The 7,023-nt window shown below is 47.0% G+C and overlaps 1 long non-coding RNA gene across 1 annotated transcript in view; it reads left to right on the top strand.

Moving 5' to 3' along the window:
- The window catches only part of LOC116653243, a 49,260-nt gene extending 42,594 nt beyond the window's left edge, over nucleotides 1-6,666 (top strand). Inside the window, exon 3 of the long non-coding RNA XR_004306789.1 lies at nucleotides 5,879-6,666. This is a non-coding gene — a long non-coding RNA (uncharacterized LOC116653243). The remainder of the gene's footprint in view (nucleotides 1-5,878) is intronic.
- Nucleotides 6,667-7,023: the final 357 nt, after the last annotated feature.

Here is a 7,023-nt window from a genome sequence, read left to right on the forward strand (position 1 = left end):
ACCGTGCTAACTGAATGACCATTTAAACTGACAAAATGAACAGCTTTGACTTAGATCCTGTGGGAGGGAAACAACAATTTTTCATAGTACTATATGAATTTAAATTCCTATGCATCCATTATGCTCCTGTTTTAGCAAATATCTCTTCTTGGTATAAGTTAAGTTGCTTGGGAAATACTTTAGAACACATTAAAGTTTCCTACTTTGATATTAGACTCCAAGTATTCAAACAGGGTTGTTCTTGTCAGCACAGAAGACAAGGAGACACAGGAGCACCATCATACTGGCTGCCGATATGCATCACAATTTTCATTTCCCCATCTGTTCAGTTCTGAAGTACTAAGAACTATTCTAATCTACAGACAGACCCTTTCATCTACTAAATTGTGAAAAATAACCTCCAACATTTCAGTTCTTGGCATGCTGTTCATGGATCCAACAGCAGAAAACACCTCTCCTCATGCCCTTAGATAGAAGAATCAGCTGACACCAGCCATTAACATGCCCAGATATATAACTGTATTCAGAACCTTGGATGATTCTCTCCATACAGTTTTAACAGGTCACACAGAAAGGCTTCTGTCTGATGGAGTAGAAATAGGTCAGGTTCTATAACGTAGGGTGAAGCTACCTGATGTGACTGAGTCAGATTACTGCTCTGACTTGGGTGGTCCTGCTTTCCTTCCCTGACTCCTGGCCCTGCGGGTCCACACCCTCTCTTGCACCACATCAAACCGCATGGTAAGCCGATCCAACCTGTTAATCCAACAGAAAACTATTCTCTTGAACTGACTCACCAAGGGCTAGACAAGCATGATGCTAAGGGAAGGAAGGTGAAGGAGTATGCTGCTGGAAGGCACACAACCACCTCTTTTGGTGGCCAGCAGCTAGCTCAACACCCTGACTTAAGTGTAGCAAAACCAAAGAAAATGATAGAGAAGGGCACGAGAGCACTGTCAGCAAACAGAATGGCATGGAATAAGTCTGAATCTTTGGGAAGGATGAAAATGCAAGAAAAGGCATCAGAAAGCCCTTGGAATGGTGTGGGACAGTGAGGTGGGCAATGTAGGAGAGCAGTAAGATGCTGTATTCTGACAGGCAATGGGAACACACTGGTAGTGTCCCAGGAGAAGTGGAAACAGAGTGTGAACTGCATGGAACTCACCTAGACTGTGGTGACTCTTTGGGGCTCACAAAGCATATGCATATGAACATGTATTCAGGCAGCCCTGGGAAAAGTAAGCTCTTCAGGACTGATGTGCAAGCACTCTAAGTAGTTTAATGAAACATCAACTATAACATTATATTCCCATCGCTCAAGAGAAGGGGAGGACACCATTGTTCACATAGAAAACAAACAGAAATGAAGCTTCTGCTAATTTTTGAGAAATTATTTTATTTGAAAAGACATAAATACATATATGTATATACAAAATCTCTTGAGAGATAACACCTGGGCAGTGCTGTCAGTTCAAAAACTCCCTCACTGTTGTCTTTTCCTTCCTCTCTTAAATTACCATGACAGTTTCTCTTTTTGCCGCAGCAAATGTCCTAGGCTTTATCTTTTCTTAGAATCTCTCTCACTAGTACAAGAGTCTTCACAAGAAACAGACTTTGGAGGTATCAAAAATCGTGCTAGCCAGCTGCAGAAAGGGAAAAGAAGCTGCATCTTCATTCAAAGCTAAGATGTCCGGTCCTTTAATAAAAACACGTCTTCTTGGCTTCAGGAACAGTTCCTGAGTTCCTCCCTTGCACTCTGGATAATAGCTCCTGGGCCATCAGGAGAAATATACTGAGACTGCAATATGTTAGACAGCAGGATATACTGTAAGCCATGGGCTGAGGCTCTCTCAAGCTTCCCAAACCAAGGCCCAGGAAGCAAACTGTCCTTCTTGCCAGCACTCCAGCTGTCGCTGTTCTCTTTTCCAAGTACAAGGTAAGCCACTGGCAGAAGAGAGAACTACGTGCCTGGCTGCTGGAAGAAGAGGAAAGAGAAAATATGATGTGCAATACATCAGGAACACACCAAATTATCATGGCAGGCCACATCAACCTAACGCTGCTCCGCATTGTTTCCACCTTGATGATCTTTCAGCATGTCGCGATGCTGAGCCACGATGACACAGGGGCAGGAAGCACATATCAGATGCAAACTAAAAAGGTCATGGATTGGTTGCGACCCTCTGAAACGCCACAGAGGCTTTCCTTGCAAGCCAGAAGACTCGTCTGTATCAAAATCATGAAAAACTTCTGGAACAGTTAAGATAAATGTGACCTATATAAAGATAAAACAGGAATTCTTTCTTTTTTTCAGAACTGCTTATCGCTCTATCAGAGCGTGGACTTCAAATAGTGTTTAAAAAACATTCTTGGAAAGAAATTTGCTGTCCATAACCGGACTTCAAGCACCCCCAGGGCCTGCAGGCTTGCTTAAGTTTGAGACCAGAACAAAAATGTACGTAATTGTCAATCTTTAGCAAGACAGGGAGCGCTTCTGTAACCAGAGCCAGAAATACCCCCTCTTGAGAAAAACCTCACAAAGAATGTGGAAAAAGCTTTTGAACTTTTCACGGCACAAAATTCAAAATGAGGACAAATGTGTCTTTATAGAGCACCTTCTTATGCTGTAACTCGGCGGTGTAACTCGCTTTCTTTAAATATGAATAAAATAATTAAAGCAGCCAAACACGGTAATCTGCATAAATCTCTCTTGATCAACCCCACCTGTACTGTTGGTGTAATAAAAACAGGCTGTGTTCCCAGGGGAGTAAAGGCATATCGTGTCAAACAGATTCAAGGACAGAACAAACAATTTCAGCTGAAGAGCCTGGAGGAATCCCGCAGTATTAAACACTGAGCTATCCAGGCTTACACAATGTAATTGAGAATACTTCTCCTTGTAATTTAGCCCAACCCTTATAATCTCAGATTATAATGAAAGGTTTTTTTCCCTTTAAACAATACAACATTATGATATTCGGTGATAAACAACCAAAGTATTCTGTTACTTTAATTTCGGCGAGAAGTGTTTAGGGAAGCTCTGCAATGCTATCAACAAGCAATAGGCTGGATGCAGTGTGGCTCCACAGTGCTGTGGATATCTCCATGGCTCTTGAGCTTGGTTCTCTGCCATCCCAAGGGCTGTGCCACCTGTGCTGAGCAGTGTGTGCCCTGTGCAGTACAGGGGTACCTTGTGCGTGTTGGGGTCAGTAACCACAACAGCAAAGTACAAAGCTCTGGGTGTAGCAGGGCTTATACTGGCAGCAGAGCGCCTCAAAATGCCCAGAAGTCATGGCACAAAACTACGCGTGCTTTTCCATTGGGGTCAGCGCTAGCACAGCCTGTCAGTAATCCACAGAGCTTGGCACCACCTTTCCTAGATGAACCTTCCCTTGCTTTGCAGAAATGGGGGCAGTGTTTGAGAGATGAATAAACTCTGCTAACCCTTTGAGTACCTCAGGAAAAGTGTGCGTTCAACAGAATGCTTGCATAGCCCTGTGGGTGTACTTTGTACAGTTTGTCCTGATTAGAAAGGAAGTGAGCTTAACAGAGAATCCAACAGAGACAAACAGTTCTCTAGTTTTATTTGGAAAAGCAGCAAACCTGTTACAGTTCACTTGCTGGTATGAAAAGCGAGCCTGAAAAATGCCACTGTTGAGATCGAGGAATAACGATGTAGGTGGAATAAGGCAAGCTGACATGGAGTGATCTGGAAGGGAAGAGCAAGTACTACAAGGCCACGTGTCCTAAACATGAGTAGTGACACTACCACAGCCACATCCCCATCTGACCAATGCCTCACACAGCACCCAGCTGCAGGACATTCTGTGCAGCTTCAGGTAGATTCTGGCACCAGCAAAAACCTCAGCCTTGAGTCCCAAGGGACTTTGATCTTGTTGACAGCAACCTGTCTGAAAATGGGATTTATTTATTTCTAGGCTGTTTTGGATCTGTGAATTTGATGTCTCTTGTGTTGCTGTTCTGCACCCCCTCCTCCCTCAAAGATCCTTCCCCGATTGCTTACACAAGCTGAACACTGCAGTGCTCTGGATATATAGAGCACATGCAAGGATATATAAATGCTGCTATTATTACAACTCGGTGAAAACAGAAAAGCTATTCCCCGACCCATCTATTCATTTAGGCATTTCTAATAAACATAGCAGATCTATATCAAAGTGGTGACAAAAAAAACCCCTCTGACCTTGCATTTAGTTTATCCCCACATCACCCTCCTGGTACAGCTTTGAAGACTTTTTACCTCCATTCTCTGTGGATCAATTGTGCCTCATCATCACCTGGTCACCAATCAAGCCCCTTTCCAACACTCACTGACACACACAACTCACGAGATGTTTGGAAATGTCACATTAAGGAGCAAGTGAAGAGTTACCTGCAGAAAAGGGGGGAAGCAATGCCCTCCCCTTTAGTTTTGGCAGCCATCCTGTAGGTCATTTTGCTTTGTATACTGCATGTTCCTTTCTGTCACGCTTTGCCCTTACGCTGTCTTTTAAAGAACAAGCTCTCTGGCAATGAATAGAGTCTTTATATGCTTGGAAAACATTTCTAGCATGTTGTAGACACGATTGTGATATAAATACTCATTGTTTTTCCAGAACTTCCCTACCACTGCCACTCTTTACTTCAGTTTTGTCACTGGAACACAACCATTATTACATTGTTTTGTGCCCCTACTGAAACACTGGCAAACGGTTCATATATTTCAAATGGCTTTTGCTGTTTCTTCTGACCACACTGGGAACATGTTATGTCAAGAGAACTTGACGTAGTTTAGCACATTAGCAAATGTAAAAATTAAGACATTTAATTGACATGTGGGAAAGAGGAAAAGAACAAAGGAGTTCTGAAGCCAAATGAACCCACGAATTAATAACTATCATCAGGTTTTAGCCTGATGCCATATTTGTACCTTGGTCCTTTTCTCACTGGTTTCATGGTCTGAGTGTTGAGTTAGAATCACGGGACAATGTCATGACATTCACCTCCATGATGTTTGCTGAAGGAGTACTCAACAAATGGAAGTGGTCTGTTAACACCTCAGCTTCTCCCAGGCAGAATATAATTGCTTGCATTTCTAAAGTGTTTGAAAAGCACAGGCTTGGCTCTTTTCTCATTTGGTCTGGCTTAACAATGCTGCAAGCCCAATGAATTCAGCTACATTAACTTCAACACAAAGCACACTAGAGGAACGCCTGGCCTGGTACTTCAGACATACCTCATAATCCTGGATTTAAAGAGTAATTCCTATTAAACTTGGATAAAAAAACTACCCACATTATGTTCTGGACTTAAACCTTGTCTATAAGCCATTTCCTTCTGCTTCTACTATTACGCTTTCCTTCCTTTAAAAGCAATGAACAAAGCAGTTACTGACCTGCAGCTCTATCTGGTTCTAGTTCCCAGCTTTTCCAGTTCTTTCAGGCTTTGTTGTTGGTGTTGTTTTTTGTTGGTTTGTTGTTTTTTTTCAGTTGGCCTAGGTTACTTCATTCACCTTGGATTCATGGGTATGACACGACCTTGTCCTCTCAGTCCTGCCTTTCTCATAATCTGCCCTGGTTTTCCCTTCCATTTTCTGTGTGCGTGTGATGGGTGTTTGTGGCCTTGGTGCGCTTTGTTTCTCCTGTTGCACCCCTGTTTTAATTGCATAAATGAAGCCCTCTTACTGGACTACATCACAATCCTTGGTCTCACAACAGCTTGTGAGGAGCAACATTATGGGTGTCTGTTCTACAGTGCTGAAGAAAAAAACTATTTCCCCAAAATCACATGAAAGGCTTTGGCAGAACATGGGCAGAACATTCACACTGCTCATTTTCAGTTACTAACCAAAGGACTCGTTATGCTTCTCTACCCCCAGGTCTGCACATGGCTCCTTTCTTGGGCCTCTTTGGCTTTAGGATGGATTTCTGTGCTGAGAAGATACACAAAGCAGCTGAGTGCCCTTGCCCAGCCCAGCCAACCAAAGCTTCTGCTCTGCTTGCCGGATGGGCCTCAGAGCAAATGAGCCCCACAGCCCAGGAAGGAGCTGCTGAGTGCTGCACCTTGACACTGTGTTGGGCCATACTGCACAGGATGTACAGGATACATCACATTCACTTGACATCTACTGCAAGCCAGCAAGGTTCAGGCTAAGCCGAGTGGATCGGAGCACACACGTCATCTCAGAGCTCCTGGTGTGGCTGCTGACAGCCGATGTGACCATGGTGGGGCTCTCATCCCTCCATGGCGTCACCTCCTCTCTGCCGTCCCCACAGCTCCCGCCGCTCGGCCAAACCAGCTTCCTTTTCCTGTGGGGCTTTGTCCCGCTCACGGTAGCGCCGGCCCCAGCACCTCGTGGTTTCACGGCCCCCATCATCTGCTCTCTCTTCCTTCTGCATTATTTAAACCGCCTCGCTCCGGCGGTCAGGGCCGGGTTAGATCGAACAGAAGCCACACGTTATTTACGAGGGGGACGGCGCTGCCTCCTGCTCCACCGGCTGACTTCGGGGCCTACAGTGACACAGCCCGACCCTCCGCTCGGCCACCGCGGCCGGACCCAAGGCTCGACTTTAACCACTCGTCACGCCGGTGCCGCCCGCTCCCAACGCCGGCAGCGGGGGCTCGGCCCGAGGTTCCCAGCCACGCCCCGTCAGCAGCTTCGCAGCACGTCGGACCCCGCCGGCCTCCCGCACGGCGCGGCTGGCCCGGCCCGGCCCCGCCCGCCGGCAGCTCGGCCCCGCCCGCCTGACGCGCCGCCGGCGCTGGCGGGCTGGAAGTGGCGTACGTGCAGAGCGGGCCGCGAGCGTGGCGCCTCCTCCTCGCCCCGACACGGCGCTGAGGCGCGGCGGGCAGGGCGGCGGCCGCGCCGGGCCGCGCACTCGGCAGAGCGGCCGCGCACCGCGCCAGCCGCCCGCTCGCCCCGTCTGCCTTCCGCCGCCTCCCGCGGGGCGGCGATGAAGCGGCGCTAGAGGCGCACGGAGGGCCCCCGCGGCGGCCCCGCGCCTGGCCGCGCCGAGGAGCGGG

The sequence above is a fragment of the Coturnix japonica genome, chromosome 3 (genome assembly GCF_001577835.2).
Source record: "Coturnix japonica isolate 7356 chromosome 3, Coturnix japonica 2.1, whole genome shotgun sequence".
Lineage (NCBI taxonomy): Eukaryota > Metazoa > Chordata > Aves > Galliformes > Phasianidae > Coturnix > Coturnix japonica.